A 27,259-nucleotide genomic window follows, 5' to 3' on the forward strand; every position below is an offset into this window, starting at 1 on the left:
AGTGAAATGCCAGGCTGGATGAAGCACAAGCTGGAATCAAGATTGCAGGAGAAATATCAATAACCTCAGATATGCAGATAACACCACCCTTATGATAGAAAGCAAAGAGGAAGTAAGAGCCTCTTGATGAAAGTGAAAGAGGAGAGTGAAAAAACTGGCTTAAAACTCAACATTCAGAAAATGAAGATCATGGTATCCAGTCCCATCACTGCATGGCAAATAGATGAGGAAACAATGGAAACCATGACAGACTTTATTTTCTTGGGCTTCAAAATCACTGCAGATGGTGAGTGCAGCCGTGAAATTAAAAGATGCTTGCTCCTTGGAAGAAAAGCTATGACCAACCTAGACGGAATATTAAAAAGCAGAGACATTACCTTACTGACAAAGGTCCATGTAGTCAAAAGTATAGTTTTTCCTGTAGTCTTGTATGGATGTGAGAGTTGGACCATAAAGAAGGCTGAGCACTAAAGGATTCATGCTTTTGAACTGTGGTGTTAGAAAAGACTCTTCAGAGTCCCTTGGACTGAAAGGAGATCAAACCAGTCAATCCTAAAGGAAATCAGTCCTGAATATTCATTGGAAGGACTGATGCTGAAGCTCCAATACTTTGGCCACCTGATGGGAAGACGTGACTCATTAGAAAGGGCCCAGATGTTGGGAAAGATTGAAAGCAGGAGGAGAAGGGGACGACAGAGGACGAGATGGTTAGATGGCATCACCAACTCAATGGACATGAGTTTGAGCAAGCTCTGGGAGATGGTGAAGGAAGGGAAGCCTGGCGTGCTGCAGTCCATGGAGTCACAAAGAGTCAACATGACTGAGCAACTGAACAACAACTAAGCTATAGAGAGCATCCTTTCAGTGATTATGGTAACAAAAGCAATGGGGAGCAAAGCTTAAAGTGAAAGAAACAGATGTAACTTGGAGTCAGATTCTCTTCTTCCCTGTTACACTTGGAACTAATACAGAAATGTACTACACCCATCCTTTAGGGTTTTTTTTTTTTTTTTTGGCTGTCACCTTCACTGTAAGAACTTTATGGTTCTTTAGACAGTTCTAAACTTGGGGAAGTGACTGTCCTTAAGCCTGGACTTGTCCTTGCCTGTCACACCCTGTCCTGTGAATGAGTTACTTGCAAAGGCTCAACTGTTTTTCTAAATTCAGCTTTTTATTGTGGACGCTTAAGAGGTATACACTGCAGAGTTGGTACAATCTTGGTCTGTGTTGTTTATAGGCAGCAGGCAGGCTGTGTTTCTTGTTTATTTATTTATTTGGCAAATTTTGTCAAATGTTAATGAATCAGAAATCAATTTTTAAGGAAGACTTACAGTCCAGTGAGGGAGACAGAACACAAGCAAGTAGACAACAAGTATATGATTATAAGTTGTGATAAGTGCTAAGAAGGAAACTAACAGAGAGGATATGGTTGGAGGGAGAAGGTGTCCTCTGTTAGCAGGGACCCGAGGGAGAAACACGCCAGCCATGCAGAGAGCTGTGATAAGAACACTGTGGGCTGAGGGAACAGAATGTAGGAAGGCCAAGAGGCTAAGTAAATTTTCTAAATGAAGAACTGAAAGGTGGCTGGCAGGACTGGAGTCTAGGGCAGACAGGCAGAAAGAGAATGCCCCAAGTGAGTTGGGAGGGTGGACTAGGGTCAGGCCACAGTGACTGAAAACTGTAGAGTGTGTAGTTCTAAATCACCTCATTGTCTGAGTCCAAGACATTCTCTGTCTCAAAGCCAAACTCAGAACACTGCCTTTGATGCTCACACTTTGATACTTACTAAAACCTGGGAGATATTCTTTTCTTGTTAATGACTTCAAACTTGCTCTGCTTGCTGCATGAGAGGTCGATGAATCCAAGATACGAAGTGTTGAGGCAAGGAATACGACTTTATTCGGAAAGCCTGCTGATGGAGAAGATGGTAGACTAATGTCTCAAATTAACCATCTTGTGGGTTCTGGATGCCAGGTTTTTTCATAGACCCAGAGGGAGAAAAGCAATAAGGAAATAAAGTCAGAAGGCAGAATAGAGAGGGAGAGGCAGTGAGGAAGTAAAGTAAAAAGGGGTGTTCAGTCTTGCGGAACATCTCTGGGAAGGACCAGCCTTTGGAAGGGGTGTGTTAATCTCTTCTTTTTAACAGGTGGGCAGGGTCAGATTATCTCCCTGTGAGCTAAACAAAGGCACTTTAGTTTAACATCCAGGCAGAGGGGCAGGGTTCTCTGAGGCAGGCTATTATATATTATTGTAATAACAAAAGCAATAAAAAGCAAATCACAGAAATAGCTCCAATGTGGAGTCAGAATTGGCTTCTCCTTACAACACTCTCTCACCTCACCTTGACCACCCCATCCCATATCCAACCTGTCAGTACTGTCAGCAGCTGTTTCTATCTGCAAATAGCTTTCCAAATCCATCCACTTCCCTTCACTTCCACTGTCACCACTCTGGACCACACTGCCTCTCTTGCCTGATCCCCTGTAGAAGCTTTCTAGCCCCTCCAGTCCTGGTAAACTGTCTCTGGAGGGTGGGCAGGTAGGGAAGTCCTGGTTTGTAGTATTTGCAGGTATATTTGGTGTAAATATCCACACCATAGCTTCCTTCAGCCTACCAACCTGATGCCAGTACATGTGGCTTTGGGAAAATTATGGACACAGTCAACTTTCTTGAGCCAGAGCAAACCAGCAGCTGCATACCACCGTGTAGGCATACCTGCTCCCTTCTTGCAGCATTCCCCTCCGTCATCCATACAGCAGCCAAAGTTCTTTTTTTCTTTTCAACTGGAGTATAGTTGATTTACAATGTTGTGTTAGTTTCATGTATATGACATATATATGATATATATAAATATATGTATATATATAAATTCTTTTTCATTCTTTTCCATTATAGGTTATTATAAGATTCTGTGCCATACAGCAGATCCTTATCGTTTATCTGTTTTATATATAGTAGTGTGTATCTGTCAAACCCAAACTTTAAATTTGTCCTTACACCCTCCCCCCAACTTTCCCCTTTGTTAACCACGTTTGTTCTCTATGTTTGTGAGTCTGTTTTTTTAAATAAATAAGTTCATTTGTAAAATTATTTTTAGATTCCACATATAAGTGAGATCATATGATAGTTGACTTTGACTTACTTCACTTAATATGATAATCTCTAGGTCTGACCATGTTGCTGCAAACGGCATTATTTCATTTGATTTATGACTGAGTAATATTCCCTTGTATATATATACCACATCTTTATCTATTCATCTATCATTGGACATTAGGTTGCTTCCATGTCTTGGCTGTTGTAAATGGTGCTGCTACAAACATTGGAGTAAACGTATCTTTTCAAATTACGATTTTCTCCAGATATGTGCCCAGGAGTGGGGTTGCTAGATCATACTGTAACTCTATTTTTAGTTTTTTAAGGAATATCCATACAGTTCTCCATAGTGACTGTACCAATTTACATGCCCACCAAGAATGTAGGAGGGTTCCCTTTTCTCCACACCCTCTCCAGCATGTTATTTGTAGACTTTTTCATAATTGCCTTTCTGACCATTGTGAGGTAACACCTAATTGTAACCGGAGTATTCTTTTTAAAGCACGGATCTGATCATGTCTCTCCCTTCTCAATGCCTTTCCATTGTGTTTTTTAAAAAACTTATTTATTCATGCATAGGCTTTCTCTAGTTGCAGCAAGTGGGGGCTACTCTCTAGTTGCGGTGTGCTGGCTTCTCCTTGTGGTGGCTTTTCTTGTTGAGGAGCACAAATTCTAGGGCACGTGGGTTTCAGTAGTTGCAGCGTGGGCTCAGAAGTTATGGTGCATGGTCTTAGTTGCTCTGTGGCATGTGGGATCTTAGTTCTCAGACCAGGGGCTGAACTCATGTCCCCTGCACTAGCAGGCATATTTTTAACCACTGGACCACCAGGGAAGTCCCTCCCATTATGTTTTGACTTTATCCCAACTTAGGCAGTTTTCTTGAAAGAGGAGCCCAGACTTGGTCCTGGGTTCATGTCAAGAATTTTGAACCTAATTCTTATAGATGCACAAACACATCTTTGAGCCAGCTAAACTTTTATTTATTTGGCTGCACCAGTTCTTAGTTGCCCCATGTGGGATGTAGTTCCATGACCAGGGATTGAACCCAGGTCCCCTGCACTGGGAGTGCAGAGTCCTAACCACTGGACCACCACAGAAGTCCCAAGCTAGCTAAACTTTTAAATTATTTTACAAGTATCCCATTGACTCCACCCAACCTGTATGTAAATTTATCTCACTTTCCCAGTCCTGTCACTGCCCAAGGCTGAGAATGTAGTTCATACTTGCAAACACCCTCTGGCCTATGATATATGTTGAATCATTATGAACCTTGTGAGTCTGATACAGTGAAAATTAAAGCAAAAAGTGCTAGGACTGGCCTCATGTGTCTCTATTTTGCTAGCATATCTTTCAGTACTCCACATATGGTAGGTGCTCAATAAATGTTATTCCTCTTTTTCCTTCCTAGACACAGTGCTTACTTTCTTGAAGGCCCCAGACTTAAGCTCATGTACACGTCTGCCCTGGGAAGTGCTGTAGGCAGGAAGCATGCATGGTTCAGAGGTGGGGTGTGACTCGAGGGGAGATGGTGGGTGTCCATATAGTGTTTCCCCAGGACAGGCTGAACAGACCAGGGATGGCAGGTGCTACCTTCTCCTCTTGAGTTAGAAAAGTAGAATAAGTTCAGTTGCAGGCTAATTAATAGCTACTAATGTTTTGACCTGTGCATTACAGTTTATACAATACATCCATATACATTTTCTGTTTTTGCAGTAGTCCTATGAGGTCACCCATTTCATAAGAGAGGAAAATGAAACTCATTAAAATGATTTGTGAAGGTCAAATCACTGGTGTTGGAACAAAGACTCCTGGCTTTCAGACATTCAATATAATGTTCCTTGTACTGTACCGTATTTGATTTCGAGAGAGGTTTCTCCTGCTTCTTAGGTTTGCTGTGTTGATAGTACATTGCTGGAAATCTTGAACCAGATCTGCCAAACACATTTGATTTCTCAGAAGGTTTTGTTTCCCTGTGGTTGAGTAGCTTGTAAGAATGCCAAACTTGTGACTATAAATTAATTCTCTGTACTCCTGGGGGATTGAGCCTTCCAAGTGAATTGTAGCAACACATTTTTACAGATGGTGCTGGTAAAATAACCTCTTTAGCTCTATGCAACTTTCAGAGGACTCAGGAAAGTCCCAATGTTATGGCAACTAGCAGTTGAATGATACACAACATTCTTTAAGCTAAAAAGTACCTTGTTAGATACACTTGAGCAGGCTTCAGATGTAATTGCTTAAATTCCTTTCATAATGAGAACATTTTATTACTCCACTGAAATGTGTTCCAAGAAATTCTGTACTTAAAAATTGCTAAGTAAACCAAATTGCTTTGACACAGAATAACTTCCAAAAAGAGAGTGACCATGTTTCAATATACAGACCTAAATAAACTAATCCCTAAAACTCAAAATGAAACCCAGGCTATATTTCATTTTTACTATGTGTGTGTTAGTTGCTCAGTTGTACCTGACTCTTTGAGACCGAATGGACTATAGCCCTTCTGGCTCCTCTGTCATTGGGATTTTCCTGGCAAGAATAGTAGAGTGGGTAGTCATTCCCTTTGCCAGGGGATCTTCCCGATCTAGGGTCTCCTGCATTGCAAGCAGATTCTTTACTGTCTCAGCCACCAGGGAAGCCCATCTATATCATAAACATAAAAATCAATGTAAAATTGGGAATTAAAATTTAAACAAGAATATATACATGACTATAAGAAAACAGACACAAATGTTATATGATCTTTGAATTGGAGATAGAAAATTTTAAAATTCTATATATCCAAAAACATAATAAACAAAATTAAGAGGCAAATGATGTACTGGGAAAAATACTTCCACCTGGGGAATCAAAGTATATTATTCTTAATATAAAAAATAGGCAAAAAATAAAATAGGCAAAAGTTCACAAAGAAAGAAATACAACTAATCAATAAATATGTTCAGAATCATTCAACCTCATGAAAAGTCAAAGAAGTGCACATTAAATCTATAGTGAATACTTTTTTTACCTGCTCAGACTGGCAAGAGGGCATTTTCAGTCTTATATTCTGTGAAAATTTTGTGGAGATAATGTAGTGATGTGCATTAAGAGCCTTAAAGTTTCTTATTTCCCTGAAGTTAACAAGAAACTTGCTGGACCTGTATGAAGAACATCAACATTTTTTAATGTATTTATTTTTACTGTGGGACATATCATATTTCCGCCTGGAAAGACTTAGCCTTATACATACATGTATCAATTTTCCCCCAATTTTTAAGTTTAATGTAATTCCAGTGAAAAACTATATTAATATTTTATTTTTGGAGGTCAATGGGAATTGACAAACTGATTTTAATTTTTCTTTTATGTTCTGAGTAAAACATTTTCTTGGGGCACAGAAAATTTTGTTGTGGAAGAATAAATAGGAATGTAAGCCAAGAAGATTTTAAATATGAACATTAAATAGGAAAGATGCCTACAGTGGGATATTAATACGTGTTATGAAGCCAATAAATCTAAAAGCAGGATGGTGCAAGAGAAGATAGCCATATAGATCCAACAGAATAGATTGACCACATGCAAACCCTAATATATGTGGGAATTTTGCATGTGGTAACAAGGTAGAAAAATATGATTATTCAAAAGCTGTTGTTGAGTCAATTGAGAAACTGTATGGAAAAAAAGTAACAACAGATTTTTACTTAGTAGCATATAGCAAAATAAATCCCAAATGAAATTAGTTAATAAAGAGAAATGATACTGTAAAAAACTAGAAAATAAAGATATAGGAGCATGAATGGGGTTCTTGGTGTCCCCACTGGCATGAGCTTCAGTGTGATGCTCATGGACCAAGGAAGCTGAGGCAGCTGGTGCCAGAGCCAGAAAAGAGAGGAAGAAAATAAAGATGAATACCTATTTCATTTTCTTGTGAAAAAAGCCTTTTTAAGTAAACAAAAACTTTAATGGGAAAGATTGATAAAGCTGATTACACAATAGTTTAAAACTACCACAAGTTAAATTAGTAAGTAAATAACTATTTACTACAGAATAAAAGACAAAGTTAAAATCCTTAAAAAAGAAAAAGCATAAAAAAAAAGAAAGAAAGAAAAAGCCTAAAGAGCCATGGCCATCCTCAGGTTTGGTAACTCACTAGAATGACTACAGAACTCAGGAAAGCACTATATGTAAAATTAAAATTTTATTGTAGTAAAAAGAAAAAAAAACCACACTAAAATCAGCAGAAGGAAGAAACAAGTAAGGGCAGAGTCTGGGAGGGGTCCAAGCATGAGGCTTCTGATTTTCCTTCCCCCACTGACTCATGAATGGCGTTGCTTCCTGGCCACGATGTGTGACAATACTCAGAGAATACTGCCAATCAGGAAAGCTCACCTGAGCTTTTGGCGTCTGGAGTTTTTAGTGAAGCTTGATCACGTATTGTCCACAGGGCTGACTCTGTTTTCATACACTCCAGGGACTCAGGCTAATGCTTTTAGTCTCTAATCCCTCCAGAGGTGAAAGGTACAGCATGGCTCAAAGCCCCTATCATAAATCACATCATTAGACTGTCCTCCAGGAAAACAAAGACACTTGTTAGTAAGGGCCCTTCCTTACCTTAATTACCTCATTAGAGGCCCCATTTCCAAATACAGTCACACTGAGGGTTAGGGCTTCAACATATGAATTTGAGGAGACACAACTCAGTCTATATAACTCTGGTTCTAACTGCAATTTTCTAATAAAGACCTAGCTATCTTGGGCTCAGTGGGGCATTACCTTACTTATTTCTCATATAACCCATTCTACCATGAGGGTCAGAGGTTCTCAAAGGTTAGGTGGTGTCCTCAGGTCACCTGCAAGTAAGTGCTTGGCCAGGATCAAAACTCCAGACTTCATCTAACATCAAAATAGGTTATGGTCCTGAATGCTCCTTTTATGCCATGCATCCTGAGACCACGGATTCCTGTCAGTTGAGGACAGCATGTAGGGTAATACATTTGAAAGCAATCTGCCAACTGTGAAATACTTTATTCAGAAAGCAAGTATTGGCAAAAAGAATCTTTTTAGCAGCCAACCTTCTTCCTGGGGAGAAAGCTCAACTGAGTTTGGTTCTCTAAAGATAGATGAGTTGGCACTTGCAGCTGAGGGCCAATGAAGGGCAGTGTTTCTCTGTGCTGGTAGGAGGCCCCAGCAGGGTGCAAAGCCCAGAGGACAGGGTGAGGTTTCTCTTCTGTTGCACTTCTAATAATTGCTGCCCCAGGATGCTGAAAGCACCCTTTATGACCCAGCATCTTAAGAAGGTAAAGACCTTTAAGAACCTTAACCTGGAAGGCACCACAGTATTTCTGAATTTCAAACCCAATTTGAAGGTTACTGTTTAAAGGAACTTTCTTAAAGAAGGATCTTTTTAAAAAAAGAAATTGTATTTGGAGATATCCAGAATGTAAAAGTATTCTCTAAAGAAAGTTGAAACAGCTATAGTAATTCATTCACTTTAAGTCTATAAATAAATATTCATTTAACAATATAAATAACATGCTCTTTGGCTCTTTGGAGGATGGCAGTGGGGAATACCTAAAAATAATGATTGGCTAAATAACATTGTAAGAAATCTCACTAAGCTGAAAGGTGAAAATTCAAACATATCCCTTTGGAGGCTGGTATTCACATTATAAATGGATCCTTCGTTTTACAGAAGTCTTCAGCATAGGTCCAGGTTTGATTGCCAGTTATCTTCACCCCAGCAGAGCTCTGAAGATCTGAGAAAGTGGGGGTTTGTGGGCTCTTAGGGCACAAGGGGAAGACTTTCTTGTCTTGGGTTTTGTTTTGTTTTTTTAAATTAAGTATACAGCCCGAGTCATATCTGACCTAAGTGACAAATTATATAAAATGTTGGGATTGCATATGCTGTATGTGTGTGTCAGTCACTCAGTCATGTCCAGTATTTGGGACCCCATGGACTGTAGCCTGGCCAGGGTCCTCTGTCTGTGGAATTCTTTAGGCAAGAACACTGGAGTGGGTAGCCATTCCCTTCTCCAGAGGATCTTCCCGACCCAGGGATTGAACTGAGGTCTTACACATTGCAGGCAGGTTCTTTACAGTCTGAGCCACCAGAGAAGGAGTACAGTTATTTGTTCATGCAGAGTATGAAGTTAGTTCCTGCTGTGAACATCTTCATAGTCCCTTTATCTTAAGAGTGAAATCATATTTACTATGCACACACTCTTTAAAAGAATCTGTTAGGGAATATGAATGCCAAGCTAATTATTCTCGTAATAAGCAACAAGAAGAAAACCATGAAATGCCTATTCTATCTCTTCCCCCATGATAGTTCCACTCTTCTTTGCTGAAAGTGTCTCCTCTTGTAACCAAAAGTAGGGTCTGGTTGCTCGCCACTCAAAAGCCAGTAGAAGGAAAGGCTGATGGAAAGCAAAGTTTGCTTTATTTTGGATGCCAAGAGGTTGAGGGGGGATTTCTGTCCAAAGACTGACTCCCCATCACTGATAGTCAGTGGTCAAGAGCTTTTATAGATGAAGGGAGGAGGCTCCCATGCAGAAACAGCACAGTCAGCTCAAGTCATCTTGAAACTGGTCCTGTGGTGGTCTGATCAGCATCTTCTTGATTGTTTTAGGTACAATGACTCTTCAGTTCTAGGGCCTGTTTGTGCCCAACTGTTTGAAGCCAGTTCTCGGGGTTGTGGCAGTTTAGGTCATGTGCCCCTTGTCTGGTCATCACGTACCTGGTGCAGGGTTCAGTACCTACGAGACAGCTCACAGGATGTGGCTCAGAATATTATCATAGCCCTTGAGAAGGAACTAAAGGTCCTTGGCTATATCATTGTTTAGTCTTGGTGAACTCTTTTCCTTTGTTTCTCCATTTTCTTGCTTCTCTGATTAAACTTATTCTTTGGCTAAAGTTTTTCCACAGACAAAAAAGGCAGGCAGAGGAAGAGGCGTAGGGAAGGACCATAGGGTCCTGCCTGGTTTCACTCTAGCATTGTCTCCTCTAAGCCAGATGGCTATCCAATGTTTGTTTTCTCAAGTATGCTAAGTTCCATAACATCTGCTCTCGACACAGAACGTGGAAGACTTTTTAAGAAGTCGTTTATATTAAACAGAAAAATATGAAGAAAGTTTGGTAACCGGCAGAGTGTGCCAAGGAAGCAGCTGTGAATTCTGTACCCTCAGTATGAAATATTTTGTGTCTGAAAGATAGATCTTTGGCTGGGCAAATAAACACCATTCTAAACAGCAGGCTGTTCTTTCTCAATGCTGCCTGAATATTGGGCTCCCTGTAAACCTGTTGTGTTCTTTGACCCCATGTTCCTTTGAATAGCAAGCTCAGCAATGCTTCTTTATTGGGGTAGGATTGTTAAACAACAAGCTATATATATAGTTGTCTCTTGAACAACTCAAGGCTTGGGACACTGACCCTCCTGGGTGCTGAAAATCCAACATAGAGTTGGCCCTCCTCATCAGTGCTTCCCCTGTATCTTTGTTTCCCCCTTGTCTGTGGTTCTACACTGGCGGATTCAACCAACCACTGGTTGTATAGTACTGTAGTATGGATTACTGAAAAAAAAATTCTGCATACAACTGGATCTGGGCGCTTCAAACCTGTGTTCTTCAAGGGTCAACAGTGTTTAATGTATACAACTTAATGAGTTTGGAGATAACTGTGAGATCATCACTACAATATATGCCATAACATATCGGTCTCCTCCCCAGAGTTTCCTCCCACCTTTATTTATGTATTTATGTAATATGTTTGTTTGTTTGTGATAAGAACACTTAACAGGAAATCTACCCTTTTAGCAAGTTTTTAAGTACATCATGCAATAATGTTATTTCTCTACTGTATAGCATACCTGCTGTATAGCAACTCTCTAGCCCAAGGTCAGGAGGGGTGGGGAGAGCTTAGGGGTGACTCAGCTGTGGGTGAGACTTTCCGCATCTTACCTTGAGAACTGTGATAAATGTTAAAAATAAGGTGCACTGGAGTGGACTTGTGACGAGTAGCTATTTAAATATAAGATTTGTCTTACAAAGCAGCAGCTGACAGCTTTAGCTACAGCACCTTCCTGAAAAGTCTCTGCTAAGACAGGAAACTCTACATCTGTGGTGGTGAGGTCACTTTACGGCATGATGGTTGTAAAACAAAGACATCTGTGGAGAAATGGAGGATATTGCTGTCACGCCATAAAACACGTTATTCATGTTCACTTAAAGACTAAATCTGCTCAGGGCTTCCCTGGTGGTCCACTGGTTAGGAATGCACCTACCAATGCAGGGAACACAGGTTCGATCCCTGGTCTGGGAAAATCTCATGTACCTCAAGGCAACTAAACTCATGAGCCACAACTGCTGAAGCCATGGGCCCTAGAGCACGTGCTCCACAAGAGAAGCCATTGCAATGAGAAGCCCATGCATCATAACTAGAGAGTAGACCCTATTCTCCACAACTAGAGAAAGCCTAGGCACAACAATGAAAACCCAGTGCAGCCACACACACACACACACACACACACACACACACACACACACGCAAACACCCCTCCAAAATAAAATACTAAAAACAAAAAACAAACAACTAAACCTGCTAAATCAGCTTCCTCCTTCCCTGCCTTCCAAATATGTGCTGTATGCCCAAGTGCCAGCACAGTGCCAGGGGCTGATGGTAAAAGATGAATGAGGCTTGTAGTCTTTTTTCCCCATGCCCAGTCCTGGGTCTCAGCTTTTTGAGGGTCATTTCCTCCATCTGCTCTGTTTTATAAGAGCCACAGAGAGTGATTGGAATCTAACACAGGACAGGGGCCCTCCCAGTTTCTCTCTTCACAAGTGAATCCACACACTTGAAACTGGAATATTTTAAATTTATTTAGCACCTAACTAATGGCAAGTGAACTCTGAGTACGTTTTCTTCTGTTTTGATCTGGAGTACATTTCTGAGCATGGCAAATGTGAACAGGTCATTTGGAGCAATGAGAGAATATAGGAAAAGGGGAGAGACCATTCTTCCTTTCTGAAAAATAGACATATTTAAAGTAGAAACAGATAGTTTTGTAATATCCTTTTAAAAATGCTTTAATATGGAAAATTTTAAACATGCTTTATAGAGAATAGCATAATAAACCCCCATGTGCCCTTCATCAACTTCAGCAATTATCAACTAATGGCCTAATCTAGTTTCAAACACAGCCTCTCTCCTGTATTATTTTGAAGGATATTTGGTATACTGTTTCACCTGTAAACATTTCAACATGTAGTTCTAATAGATAAGGACTCCATTAAAAAAGTAGCCACAGGACAATTCACCTAAATTAGCAATAATTCTTTAATATCATATATCATCTAGTCAGTATTTAAATTTCTAATTGTCTCATAAATGCATATGTGCATTTTTATAGTTTGTTTTAATTAGAATTCAAATCATCTCCATGTATTCCAACTGGTTACTTTGTCTCAAGTCTCTTTTATTCCTTAGATTTCCCCCCCATTCCATATCCTTTTGTCTTTTATTACTCTTGCAGTCTGTTGAAAAACTTTGTCCAGTAGATTTTGCTGATTGAATCCCTGGATGCTATATAACAGAATCCTCCATTCTTTGTTTCCTGTAAATTAATAAATTAATAGTTGGATCTAGAGACTTGATCAGATTCAGGTTTCATTTTCCTCTGAAAATGACTTTGTAAGTAGACTAATCACTTTTTTTATCCCCCATGACATTCTTTTTTTTAATACTTATATTAATTTCTGCTGTACAGCAAAGTGATTCAGTTACACATATATGTACATTCTTTTTTAAATATTCTTTTCCATTATGATTTTTCATAGGATATTGAATATAGTCCCCTGTGCTATAGAGTAGGACCTTGTTGTTTATCCTTTCTGTATATAATAGTTTACATTTGCTAACACCAACCTCCCACTCATGCTTCGCTCAACCCCCTTCCCCTTGGCAACCACAAGTCCGTTTTCTATATCTGTAAGTCTCTTTCTGTTTCATACATAAGTTTATTTGTATCGTATTTTAGACTCCACTTAAAAGTGATTGTTGCTGTTATTCAGTCACTGTGTCCTGTCCTACTCTTTGTGACCCCATGGACTGCAGCACACCAGGCTCCCCTGTCTGTCACTGACTTATAAGTGATCATATGATATTTGTCTTTCTTTTCCTGACTTCACTTCACTTAGTATGATGACCTCTAGTTGTAGCCATGTTTCTTCAAACGGCATTATTTTGTTCCTTTTTAATGGCTGAGTAGTATTCCATCATGTCTCTGTACCACATCTTTATCCACTCATCTGTCAGGGAGCATTTAGATTGTTTCCATGACTTGGCTATTGTGACTAGTACTGCTATGAATATAGGGGTGTGTGTCTCTTTTTGAATTAGAGTTTTGTCTGGGTATATGCCCAGGAGGGGGATTGCTGGATCATATGATAATTCTATTTTTAGTTTTCTGAGGAACCTCCATACTGTTTTCCCTAGTTGCTGCACCAACTTACATTCCCACCAACAGTGTAGGAGGGTTCCATTTTCTCCACACCCTCTCCAGCATTTGTTATTTATACACTTTTTAATGATGGTCAATCTGACCAGTGCGAGGTGGTACCATTTTGTAGTTTTGATGTGCATTTCTCTAATAATTAGCTACGTTGACCATCTATCTGTATGTCTTCTTTGGAGAAATGTCTGTTTAGGTCTTTTGCTAATTTCTTTGATTGGGTTTTCTTTTTATTGTTGAATTGTGTAAGTTGTTTGTATATTTTGAAAATTAAGCCCTTGTTTGTTGCATTGTTTGCAAATATATTCTCCCATTCTGTAGGTTGTCTTTTTGTTTTGTTTATTGTTTCCTTTGCTATGCAAAAGTTTCTAACTTTGATTAAATCCCATTTTTTAATTTTTGTTTTTATTTCTGTTGCTCTGGGGGACTGGCCTAAGAAAACATTGGTACAATTAATGTTTTGCTATGATCTTTTTTAGGAGTTTTATGGTGTCATGTCTTATGTTTAAGTCTTTAAGCCATTTTGAGTTTATTTTTGTGCATGGTGTGAGGATGTGTTCTAACTTTGTTGATTTAAATGTGGCTGTCTGACTTTCACAAAACCACCTGCTAAAGAGACTTTCTTTTTCCTATTGTGTATACTTACCTCCTTTGCCAAAGATTAATTGGCTGTAGGTTGTTGTTCAGTTGCCCAGTTGTCTGACATTCAACTCATTGCAACCCCATGGACTGCAGCATGCTAGTCTTCTCTTTCCCTCACTATTTCCCAAAGTTTGCCCAAATTCATGTCCATTGTATCGGTAATGCCATCCAGCCATCTCATCCTCTGACACCCTCTAGTGAGTCGGCTGTTTGCATCAGGTGATCAAAGTACTGGAGCTTCAGCTTCAGCATCAGTCCTTCCAGTGAGAATTCAGGGTTGATTTCCTTTAAGATTGACTGGTTTGAACTCTTTGCTGTCCAGGGGACTCTCAGGAGTCTTCTCCAGCACCACAGTTTGAAGGCATCAATTCTTTGGTGCTCTGCCTTCCTCACGGTCCAGCTTTCACAACCATATGTGAAAGCTGGGAAGACCGTAGCCTTGGACTATGTGGACCTTTGTGGGCAGAATGATGTCTCTGCTTTTTAATATGCTATCTAGGTTGGTCATAACTTTCCTTCCAAGGAGTAAGCGTCTTTTAGTTTCATGGCTGCAGTCACCATCTGCAGTGATTTTGGAGCCCCCCAAAATAAAGAGTTTGAGAAGGATTGGTGTAAGTTCTTCTTTGTATGTTCAGTAGAATTCTCCTGTGAAGGCATATGGTCCTGGACTTTTGTTTGTAGGGAGTTTTTCTCTTTTTATTACAGATTCTATTTCATGTCTATTGATCAGTCTCTTCAAGTTATCTATATCTTTGTGATTCAGTTTTGATGGACTGTATGTTTCTAGAAGCAAAACATGTACATTTCTTCTAGGTTGTCCAATTTTTGGCTTATAATTGGTCGTAGTATTCTCTTATAGTTTCTTGTCTTTCTGTGGTATGAGTTGTGATTGCTCCTCTTTCATTTCTTATTTTGTTTACTGTCTCTCTTCTTCTTGGTGAGCCTGGCCAGAGGTTTGTCAATTTTGTTTGCCCTTTCAAAGGACCAGCTCTTGACCTTATTGGTTTTTTTTCTATTGTTTTTTAAGTCTCTATTTTATTTATTTCCTCTCTGATCTTTATTATTTTGTTTCTTCTGCTGAGTTTATATTTTGTTTGTTCTTCTTTTTCCAATTCTTTTAGGTAGAAGATAAGATTGTTTGAGAGTTTTCTTGTTTCTTAAAGAAAGCCTGTGTTGCTATGAGCTTCCTTCTAAGAGCTGCTTTTGTTGCATCCTATAGATTTTATATGGCTGTGTTTTCATTGTCATTTGTCTCAAGGTATTTTTAAAATTTTCTTTTTGATTTCACATTGTTGATCCACTGGTTTTTTAGTAGCATGTTGTTTACTTTCCATGTAATTTGTTTTTTTTATCTTTTCTTTTTCTGTTATTGATTTCTAGTTTCATGCAATTGTGGTCAGAAATGATGCTAGAAATAAGTTCTGTGCTCTTAAATTTGTGGAGGCTTGTTTTTTGCTCTAGTATGTGATCAGTCCTAAAGACTATTCCATGTACAGTTGAAAGGAATGTATATTCTGGTTTTTCTGATGTAATGTCTGAAGTTATACCCACCCTGTAGCCATGACCATCAAATATATCTCAGACTTTCGCAATGTCCCCTAGGGAGAGGAGGGCAAAATTCCTCTTGTGAGAACCACATTTAAAATTCTTAAATGTTATCTGTCCATAACCTTCCATTTCTCAAGTGCTTATCAACTGAATGGCTTAGGCCATTCACCACACCTATTGTATTAGTTTCCTATTGCTGCTGTGACAAATTACTGCAGAAATAGCTTAAAACAATACAGGATGGCTGCTATCCAAAAGTCTGAAAATGGTTCTTAAGCAGAAGTGCATGGAGTGTACACTCTAAGGACAGGGGCATCAAATAAGAAGCCTGATTGCCTGGATCCAACTCTAGGGTCAGCTTGCAGTCACATCCTCTCAACAAACTTCTCCAACAAATGTGAATCTCCTTTTGTGAGCTTGTGTTACTGAATCTAAGCTCATTCTGCTCACTGCACAGCAGGGCAATAATTGGGAGGTGAGGTTTGTGGCAAGAAAGAGTGACTATTCAGAAAACTGAGCTTCTGAAAAGATGGTGGATAGGTGTCCTAAAGTGGTGGTCCCAAACCTTTTTGGCACAAGGAACCAATTTTGTAGAAGGCAATTTATCCACAAACTGAGGGTGGGAGGGATGGTTTCAAGATGATTTAAGCACATTACATTTATTGTGCACTTTATTTCTAATCTAATGCTGCCACTGATCTGACAGGAGGTACCAGTCCACTGCCTGGAGGTTGGGGACCCCTGTCCTAGAGTACCATCCATTGGGGTCTGGATGCCAGTATCTTTTATAGAATAGAGAGGTGGAGGAGGTGAGGCAGTCAAATAAAAAGGCCCTGAGTCTTACAGAATATCTCCTGGCTTAGTTAGCATTGGGAATTGGATGTGTTAATTTCTTTTTTTTTTTAACATACACATAATTTCTTTATATGTTTTTTTCCATATTAATGCATGTTTAGCTTTATTTTTTCCCCAATTATTTTTATTAGTTGGAGGCTCATTACTTTACAATATTGTAGTGGTTTTTGCCATACATTGACATGAATCAGCCATGGATTTACATGTGTTCCCCATCCTGAACCCCCCTCCCACCTCCCTCCCCATCCCACTCCTCTGGGTCATCCCAGTGCACCAGCCCTGAGCACTTGTCTCATGCATCCAACCTGGACTGGCAATCTGTTTCACACTTGATAATATACATGTTTTGATGCTGTTCCCTCAGATCATCCCCCCCTCGCCTTCTCCCATAGAGTCCAAAAGTCTATTCTATACATCTGTGCCTCTTTTGCTGTCTTGCATGTAGGGTTATTATTACCATCTTTCTAAATTCCATATATATGCATTAGTATACTGTATTGGTGTTTTTCTTTCTGGCTTACTTCACTCCGTATAATGGGGTCCAGTTTTATCCACCTCATTAGAACTGATTCAAATGAATTTTTTTAAATGACTGAGTAATATTCCATTATGTATATGTACCACAGCTTTCTTATCCATTCGTCTGCTGATGGGCATCTCGGTTGCTTCCATGACCTGGCTATTATAAACAGTGCTGCGATGAACATTGGGGTGCACGTGTCTCTTTCAGTTCTAGTTTCCTCGGTGTGTATGCCCAGGAGTGGGATTGCTGGGTCATATGGCAGTTCTATTTCCAGTTTTTTAAGGAATCTCCACACTGTTCTCCACAGTGGCTGTACTAGTTTGCATTTCCACCAACAGTGTAAGACGGTTCCCTTTTCTCCACATCCTCTCCAGCATTTATTGGTTGTAGCCTTTTGGAGAGCAGCCATCCTGACTGCTTGTGTATGGTACCTTCGTTGTTGGTTTTGATTTGCATTCTCTCTGATAATGGGGTGATGTGGAGCATCTTTTCATGTGTTTGTTAGCCATCTGTATGTCTTCTTTGGAGAAATGTCTGTTTAGTTCTTTGGCCCATTTTTTGATTGGGTCATTCTTTTTTTTCTGGAATTGAGCTGCAGGAGTTGCTTGTATGTTTTTGAGATTAATCCTTTGTCTGTTTCTTCATTTGCTATTATTTTCTCCCATTCTGAGAGCTGTCTTTTCACCTTGCTTATAGTTTCCTTTGTTGTGCTGGATGTGTTAATTTCTTCTTCTCTGTAGCCATTCACAGGTGGGCAGGGTCAGAATGTCTCCCTGTGACCTGAACAAAGGCATTTTAGTTTAATATTCAGGCAGAGGGCAGGGCTTCCTGAGGCAGGTCGTTATATATGCTTAAAGCTATAGACTCACATGCTAGCAAAGTAATGCTCAAAATTCTCGAAGCGAGGCTTCAACAGGTAAACCAAGAAATTCCAGATGTTCATGCTGGATTTAGAAAAGGCAGAGGAACCAGAGATCAAATTGCCAGCATCTGCTGGATCATAGAAAAAGCAGGAGAGTTCCAGAAAAGCATCTACTTCTGCTTTATTGACTATACCAAAGCCTTTGTGTGGACCAAAATAAACTGTGGAAAATTCTTCAGGAGACAGGAATACCAGACCACCTTACCTGCCTCCTGAGAAATCTGTATGCTGGTCAAGAAGCAACAGTTAGAACTGGACATGGAACAGTGGACTGGTTCCAAATTGGGAAAGGAGTAAGTCAAGGTTGTATATTGTCACCCTGCTTATTTAACTTATATGCAGAATATATCATGTGAAATGCCAGGCTGGATGAAGCACAAGCTGGAATCAAGATTGCAGGAGAAATATCAATAACCTCAGATATGCAGATAACACCACCCTTATGATAGAAAGCAAAGAGGAAGTAAGAGCCTCTTGATGAAAGTGAAAGAGGAGAGTGAAAAAACTGGCTTAAAACTCAACATTCAGAAAATGAAGATCATGGTATCCAGTCCCATCACTGCATGGCAAATAGATGAGGAAACAATGGAAACCATGACAGACTTTATTTTCTTGGGCTTCAAAATCACTGCAGATGGTGAGTGCAGCCGTGAAATTAAAAGATGCTTGCTCCTTGGAAGAAAAGCTATGACCAACCTAGACAGAATATTAAAAAGCAGAGACAAAGGTCCATGTAGTCAAAAGTATAGTTTTTCCTGTAGTCTTGTACGGATGTGAGAGTTGGACCATAAAGAAGGCTGAGCACTAAAGGATTCATGCTTTTGAACTGTGGTGTTGGAAAAGACTCTTCAGAGTCCCTTGGACTGCAAGGAGATCAAACCAGTCAATCCTAAAGGAAATCAGTCCTGAATATTCATTGGAAGGACTGATGCTGAAGCTCCAATACTTTGGCCACCTGATGGGAAGACGTGACTCATTAGAAAGGGCCCTGATGTTGGGAAAGATTGAAAGCAGGAGGAGAAGGGGACGACAGAGGACGAGATGGTTAGATGGCATCACCAACTCAATGGACATGAGTTTGAGCAAGCTCTGGGAGATGGTGAAGGAAGGGAAGCCTGGCGTGCTGCAGTCCATGGAGTCACAAAGAGTCAACATGACTGAGCAACTGAACAACAACTAAGCTATAGAGAGCATCCTTTCAGTGATTATGGTAACAAAAGCAATGGGGAGCAAAGCTTAAAGTGAAAGAAACAGATGTAACTTGGAGTCAGATTCTCTTCTTCCCTGTTACACTTGGAACTAATACAGAAATGTACTACACCCATCCTTTAGGGTTTTTTTTTTTTTTTTTGGCTGTCACCTTCACTGTAAGAACTTTATGGTTCTTTAGACAGTTCTAAACTTGGGGAAGTGACTGTCCTTAAGCCTGGACTTGTCCTTGCCTGTCACACCCTGTCCTGTGAATGAGTTACTTGCAAAGGCTCAACTGTTTTTCTAAATTCAGCTTTTTATTGTGGACGCTTAAGAGGTATACACTGCAGAGTTGGTACAATCTTGGTCTGTGTTGTTTATAGGCAGCAGGCAGGCTCTGTTTCTTGTTTATTTATTTATTTGGCAAATTTTGTCAAATGTTAATGAATCAGAAATCAATTTTTAAGGAAGACTTACAGTCCAGTGAGGGAGACAGAACACAAGCAAGTAGACAACAAGTATATGATTATAAATTGTGAGAAGTGCTAAGAAGGAAACTAACAGAGAGGATATGGTTGGAGGGAGAAGGTGTCCTCTGTTAGCAGGGACCCGAGGGAGAAACACGCCAGCCATGCAGAGAGCTGTGATAAGAACACTGTGGGCTGAGGGAGCAGAATGTAGGAAGGCCAAGAGGCTAAGTAAATTTTCTAAATGAAGAACTGAAAGGTGGCTGGCAGGACTGGAGTCTAGGGCAGACAGGCAGAAAGAGAATGCCCCAAGTGAGTTGGGAGGGTGGACTAGGGTCAGGCCACAGTGACTGAAAACTGTAGAGTGTGTAGTTCTAAATCACCTCATTGTCTGAGTCCAAGACATTCTCTGTCTCAAAGCCAAACTCAGAACACTGCCTTTGATGCTCACACTTTGATACGTACTAAAACCTGGGAGATATTCTTTTCTTGTTAATGACTTCAAACTTGCTCTGCTTGCTGCATGAGAGGTCGATGAATCCAAGATACGAAGTGTTGAGGCAAGGAATACGACTTTATTCGGAAAGCCTGCTGATGGAGAAGATGGTAGACTAATGTCTCAAATTAACCATCTTGTGGGTTCTGGATGCCAGGTTTTTTCATAGACCCAGAGGGAGAAAAGCAATAAGGAAATAAAGTCAGAAGGCAGAATAGAGAGGGAGAGGCAGTGAGGAAGTAAAGTAAAAAGGGGTGTTCAGTCTTGCGGAACATCTCTGGGAAGGACCAGCCTTTGGAAGGGGTGTGTTAATCTCTTCTTTTTAACAGGTGGGCAGGGTCAGATTATCTCCCTGTGAGCTAAACAAAGGCACTTTAGTTTAACATCCAGGCAGAGGGGCAGGGTTCTCTGAGGCAGGCTATTATATATTATTGTAATAACAAAAGCAATAAAAAGCAAATCAAAGAAATAGCTCCAACATGGAGTCAGAATTGGCTTCTCCTTACAACACTCTCTTACCTCACCTTGACCACCCCATCCCATATCCAACCTGTCAGTACTGTCAGCAGCTGTTTCTATCTGCAAATAGCTTTCCAAATCCATCCACTTCCCTTCACTTCCACTGTCACCACTCTGGACCACACTGCCTCTCTTGCCTGATCCCCTGTAGAAGCTTTCTAGCCCCTCCAGTCCTGGTAAACTGTCTCTGGAGGGTGGGCAGGTAGGGAAGTCCTGGTTTGTAGTATTTGCAGGTATATTTGGTGTAAATATTCACACCATAGCTTCCTTCAGCCTACCAACCTGATGCCAGTACATGTGGCTTTGGGAAAATTATGGACACAGTCAACTTTCTTGAGCCAGAGCAAACCAGCAGCTGCATACCACCGTGTAGGCATACCTGCTCCCTTCTTGCAGCATTCCCCTCCGTCATCCATACAGCAGCCAAAGTTCTTTTTTTCTTTTCAACTGGAGTATAGTTGATTTACAATGTTGTGTTAGTTTCGTGTATATGACATATATACGATATATAAAAATATATATATATAAATTCTTTTTCATTCTTTTCCATTATAGGTTATTATAAGATTCTGTGCCATACAGCAGATCCTTATCGTTTATCTGTTTTATATATAGTAGTGTGTATCTGTCAAACCCAAACTTTAAATTTGTCCTTACACCCTCCCCCCAACTTTCCCCTTTGTTAACCACGTTTGTTCTCTATGTTTGTGAGTCTGTTTTTTTAAATAAATAAGTTCATTTGTAAAATTATTTTTAGATTCCACATATAAGTGAGATCATATGATAGTTGACTTTGACTTACTTCACTTAATATGATAATCTCTAGGTCTGACCATGTTGCTGCAAACGGCATTATTTCATTTGATTTATGACTGAGTAATATTCCCTTGTATATATATACCACATCTTTATCTATTCATCTATCATTGGACATTAGGTTGCTTCCATGTCTTGGCTGTTGTAAATGGTGCTGCTACAAACATTGGAGTAAACGTATCTTTTCAAATTACGATTTTCTCCAGATATGTGCCCAGGAGTGGGGTTGCTAGATCATACTGTAACTCTATTTTTAGTTTTTTAAGGAATATCCATACAGTTCTCCATAGTGACTGTACCAATTTACATGCCCACCGAGAATGTAGGAGGGTTCCCTTTTCTCCACACCCTCTCCAGCATGTTATTTGTAGACTTTTTCATAATTGCCTTTCTGACCATTGTGAGGTAACACCTAATTGTAACCGGAGTATTCTTTTTAAAGCACGGATCTGATCATGTCTCTCCCTTCTCAATGCCTTTCCATTGTGTTTTTTAAAAAACTTATTTATTCATGCATAGGCTTTCTCTAGTTGCAGCAAGTGGGGGCTACTCTCTAGTTGCGGTGTGCTGGCTTCTCCTTGTGGTGGCTTTTCTTGTTGAGGAGCACAAATTCTAGGGCACGTGGGTTTCAGTAGTTGCAGCGTGGGCTCAGAAGTTATGGTGCATGGTCTTAGTTGCTCTGTGGCATGTGGGATCTTAGTTCTCAGACCAGGGGCTGAACTCATGTCCCCTGCACTAGCAGGCATATTTTTAACCACTGGACCACCAGGGAAGTCCCTCCCATTATGTTTTGACTTTATCCCAACTTAGGCAGTTTTCTTGAAAGAGGAGCCCAGACTTGGTCCTGGGTTCATGTCAAGAATTTTGAACCTAATTCTTATAGATGCACAAACACATCTTTGAGCCAGCTAAACTTTTATTTATTTGGCTGCACCAGTTCTTAGTTGCCCCATGTGGGATGTAGTTCCATGACCAGGGATTGAACCCAGGTCCCCTGCACTGGGAGTGCAGAGTCCTAACCACTGGACCACCACAGAAGTCCCAAGCTAGCTAAACTTTTAAATTATTTTACAAGTATCCCATTGACTCCACCCAACCTGTATGTAAATTTATCTCACTTTCCCAGTCCTGTCACTGCCCAAGGCTGAGAATGTAGTTCATACTTGCAAACACCCTCTGGCCTATGATATATGTTGAATCATTATGAACCTTGTGAGTCTGATACAGTGAAAATTAAAGCAAAAAGTGCTAGGACTGGCCTCATGTGTCTCTATTTTGCTAGCATATCTTTCAGTACTCCACATATGGTAGGTGCTCAATAAATGTTATTCCTCTTTTTCCTTCCTAGACACAGTGCTTACTTTCTTGAAGGCCCCAGACTTAAGCTCATGTACACGTCTGCCCTGGGAAGTGCTGTAGGCAGGAAGCATGCATGGTTCAGAGGTGGGGTGTGACTCGAGGGGAGATGGTGGGTGTCCATATAGTGTTTCCCCAGGACAGGCTGAACAGACCAGGGATGGCAGGTGCTACCTTCTCCTCTTGAGTTAGAAAAGTAGAATAAGTTCAGTTGCAGGCTAATTAATAGCTACTAATGTTTTGACCTGTGCATTAAAGTTTATACAATACATCCATATACATTTTCTGTTTTTGCAGTAGTCCTATGAGGTCACCCATTTCATAAGAGAGGAAAATGAAACTCATTAAAATGATTTGTGAAGGTCAAATCACTGGTGTTGGAACAAAGACTCCTGGCTTTCAGACATTCAATATAATGTTCCTTGTACTGTACCATATTTGATTTCGAGAGAGGTTTCTCCTGCTTCTTAGGTTTGCTGTGTTGATAGTACATTGCTGGAAATCTTGAACCAGATCTGCCAAACACATTTGATTTCTCAGAAGGTTTTGTTTCCCTGTGGTTGAGTAGCTTGTAAGAATGCCAAACTTGTGACTATAAATTAATTCTCTGTACTCCTGGGGGATTGAGCCTTCCAAGTGAATTGTAGCAACACATTTTTACAGATGGTGCTGGTAAAATAACCTCTTTAGCTCTATGCAACTTTCAGAGGACTCAGGAAAGTCCCAATGTTATGGCAACTAGCAGTTGAATGATACACAACATTCTTTAAGCTAAAAAGTACCTTGTTAGATACACTTGAGCAGGCTTCAGATGTAATTGCTTAAATTCCTTTCATAATGAGAACATTTTATTACTCCACTGAAATGTGTTCCAAGAAATTCTGTACTTAAAAATTGCTAAGTAAACCAAATTGCTTTGACACAGAATAACTTCCAAAAAGAGAGTGACCATGTTTCAATATACAGACCTAAATAAACTAATCCCTAAAACTCAAAATGAAACCCAGGCTATATTTCATTTTTACTATGTGTGTGTTAGTTGCTCAGTTGTACCTGACTCTTTGAGACCGAATGGACTATAGCCCTTCTGGCTCCTCTGTCATTGGGATTTTCCTGGCAAGAATAGTAGAGTGGGTAGTCATTCCCTTTGCCAGGGGATCTTCCCGATCTAGGGTCTCCTGCATTGCAAGCAGATTCTTTACTGTCTCAGCCACCAGGGAAGCCCATCTATATCATAAACATAAAAATCAATGTAAAATTGGGAATTAAAATTTAAACAAGAATATATACATGACTATAAGAAAACAGACACAAATGTTATATGATCTTTGAATTGGAGATAGAAAATTTTAAAATTCTATATATCCAAAAACATAATAAACAAAATTAAGAGGCAAATGATGTACTGGGAAAAATACTTCCACCTGGGGAATCAAAGTATATTATTCTTAATGTAAAAAATAGGCAAAAAATAAAATAGGCAAAAGTTCACAAAGAAAGAAATACAACTAATCAATAAATATGTTCAGAATCATTCAACCTCATGAAAAGTCAAAGAAGTGCACATTAAATCTATAGTGAATACTTTTTTTACCTGCTCAGACTGGCAAGAGGGCATTTTCAGTCTTATATTCTGTGAAAATTTTGTGGAGATAATGTAGTGATGTGCATTAAGAGCCTTAAAGTTTCTTATTTCCCTGAAGTTAACAAGAAACTTGCTGGACCTGTATGAAGAACATCAACATTTTTTAATGTATTTATTTTTACTGTGGGACATATCATATTTCCGCCTGGAAAGACTTAGCCTTATACATACATGTATCAATTTTCCCCCAATTTTTAAGTTTAATGTAATTCCAGTGAAAAACTATATTAATATTTTATTTTTGGAGGTCAATGGGAATTGACAAACTGATTTTAATTTTTCTTTTATGTTCTGAGTAAAACATTTTCTTGGGGCACAGAAAATTTTGTTGTGGAAGAATAAATAGGAATGTAAGCCAAGAAGATTTTAAATATGAACATTAAATAGGAAAGATGCCTACAGTGGGATATTAATACGTGTTATGAAGCCAATAAATCTAAAAGCAGGATGGTGCAAGAGAAGATAGCCATATAGATCCAACAGAATAGATTGACCACATGCAAACCCTAATATATGTGGGAATTTTGCATGTGGTAACAAGGTAGAAAAATATGATTATTCAAAAGTTGTTGAGTCAATTGAGAAACTGTATGGAAAAAAAGTAACAACAGATTTTTACTTAGTAGCATATAGCAAAATAAATCCCAAATGAAATTAGTTAATAAAGAGAAATGATACTGTAAAAAACTAGAAAATAAAGATATAGGAGCATGAATGGGGTTCTTGGTGTCCCCACTGGCATGAGCTTCAGTGTGATGCTCATGGACCAAGGAAGCTGAGGCAGCTGGTGCCAGAGCCAGAAAAGAGAGGAAGAAAATAAAGATGAATACCTATTTCATTTTCTTGTGAAAAAAGCCTTTTTAAGTAAACAAAAACTTTAATGGGAAAGATTGATAAAGCTGATTACACAATAGTTTAAAACTACCACAAGTTAAATTAGTAAGTAAATAACTATTTACTACAGAATAAAAGACAAAGTTAAAATCCTTAAAAAAGAAAAAGCATAAAAAAAAAGAAAGAAAGAAAAAGCCTAAAGAGCCATGGCCATCCTCAGGTTTGGTAACTCACTAGAATGACTACAGAACTCAGGAAAGCACTATATGTAAAATTAAAATTTTATTGTAGTAAAAAGAAAAAAAAACCACACTAAAATCAGCAGAAGGAAGAAACAAGTAAGGGCAGAGTCTGGGAGGGGTCCAAGCATGAGGCTTCTGATTTTCCTTCCCCCACTGACTCATGAATGGCGTTGCTTCCTGGCCACGATGTGTGACAATACTCAGAGAATACTGCCAATCAGGAAAGCTCACCTGAGCTTTTGGCGTCTGGAGTTTTTAGTGAAGCTTGATCACGTATTGTCCACAGGGCTGACTCTGTTTTCATACACTCCGGGGACTCAGGCTAATGCTTTTAGTCTCTAATCCCTCCAGAGGTGAAAGGTACAGCATGGCTCAAAGCCCCTATCATAAATCACATCATTAGACTGTCCTCCAGGAAAACAAAGACACTTGTTAGTAAGGGCCCTTCCTTACCTTAATTACCTCATTAGAGGCCCCATTTCCAAATACAGTCACACTGAGGGTTAGGGCTTCAACATATGAATTTGAGGAGACACAACTCAGTCTATATAACTCTGGTTCTAACTGCAATTTTCTAATAAAGACCTAGCTATCTTGGGCTCAGTGGGGCATTACCTTACTTATTTCTCATATAGCCCATTCTACCATGAGGGTCAGAGGTTCTCAAAGGTTAGGTGGTGTCCTCAGGTCACCTGCAAGTAAGTGCTTGGCCAGGATCAAAACTCCAGACTTCATCTAACATCAAAATAGGTTATGGTCCTGAATGCTCCTTTTATGCCATGCATCCTGAGACCACGGATTCCTGTCAGTTGAGGACAGCATGTAGGGTAATACATTTGAAAGCAATCTGCCAACTGTGAAATACTTTATTCAGAAAGCAAGTATTGGCAAAAAGAATCTTTTTAGCAGCCAACCTTCTTCCTGGGGAGAAAGCTCAACTGAGTTTGGTTCTCTAAAGATAGATGAGTTGGCACTTGCAGCTGAGGGCCAATGAAGGGCAGTGTTTCTCTGTGCTGGTAGGAGGCCCCAGCAGGGTGCAAAGCCCAGAGGACAGGGTGAGGTTTCTCTTCTGTTGCACTTCTAATAATTGCTGCCCCAGGATGCTGAAAGCACCCTTTATGACCCAGCATCTTAAGAAGGTAAAGACCTTTAAGAACCTTAACCTGGAAGGCACCACAGTATTTCTGAATTTCAAACCCAATTTGAAGGTTACTGTTTAAAGGAACTTTCTTAAAGAAGGATCTTTTTAAAAAAAGAAATTGTATTTGGAGATATCCAGAATGTAAAAGTATTCTCTAAAGAAAGTTGAAACAGCTATAGTAATTCATTCACTTTAAGTCTATAAATAAATATTCATTTAACAATATAAATAACATGCTCTTTGGCTCTTTGGAGGATGGCAGTGGGGAATACCTAAAAATAATGATTGGCTAAATAACATTGTAAGAAATCTCACTAAGCTGAAAGGTGAAAATTCAAACATATCCCTTTGGAGGCTGGTATTCACATTATAAATGGATCCTTCGTTTTACAGAAGTCTTCAGCATAGGTCCAGGTTTGATTGCCAGTTATCTTCACCCCAGCAGAGCTCTGAAGATCTGAGAAAGTGGGGGTTTGTGGG

At 39.6% G+C, this 27,259-nt stretch overlaps 1 protein-coding gene and 2 non-coding genes across 6 annotated transcripts in view; 1 reads left to right on the plus strand and 2 right to left on the minus strand.

Moving 5' to 3' along the window:
* The window catches only part of AADACL3 (arylacetamide deacetylase like 3), a 126,895-nt gene that overhangs the window by 32,130 nt on the left and 67,506 nt on the right, over positions 1–27,259 (plus strand). The gene's annotated exons all lie outside the window — the stretch shown is intronic.
* Positions 4,121–4,193, minus strand: TRNAG-CCC. The gene has a single exon. It is a non-coding gene; the product is annotated as a tRNA-Gly (tRNA).
* TRNAG-CCC lies at positions 22,526–22,598 on the minus strand. The gene has a single exon. It is a non-coding gene; the product is annotated as a tRNA-Gly (tRNA).

The sequence above is a fragment of the Cervus canadensis genome, chromosome 13 (assembly GCF_019320065.1).
Source record: "Cervus canadensis isolate Bull #8, Minnesota chromosome 13, ASM1932006v1, whole genome shotgun sequence".
NCBI classification, from domain to species: Eukaryota; Metazoa; Chordata; class Mammalia; order Artiodactyla; family Cervidae; genus Cervus; species Cervus canadensis.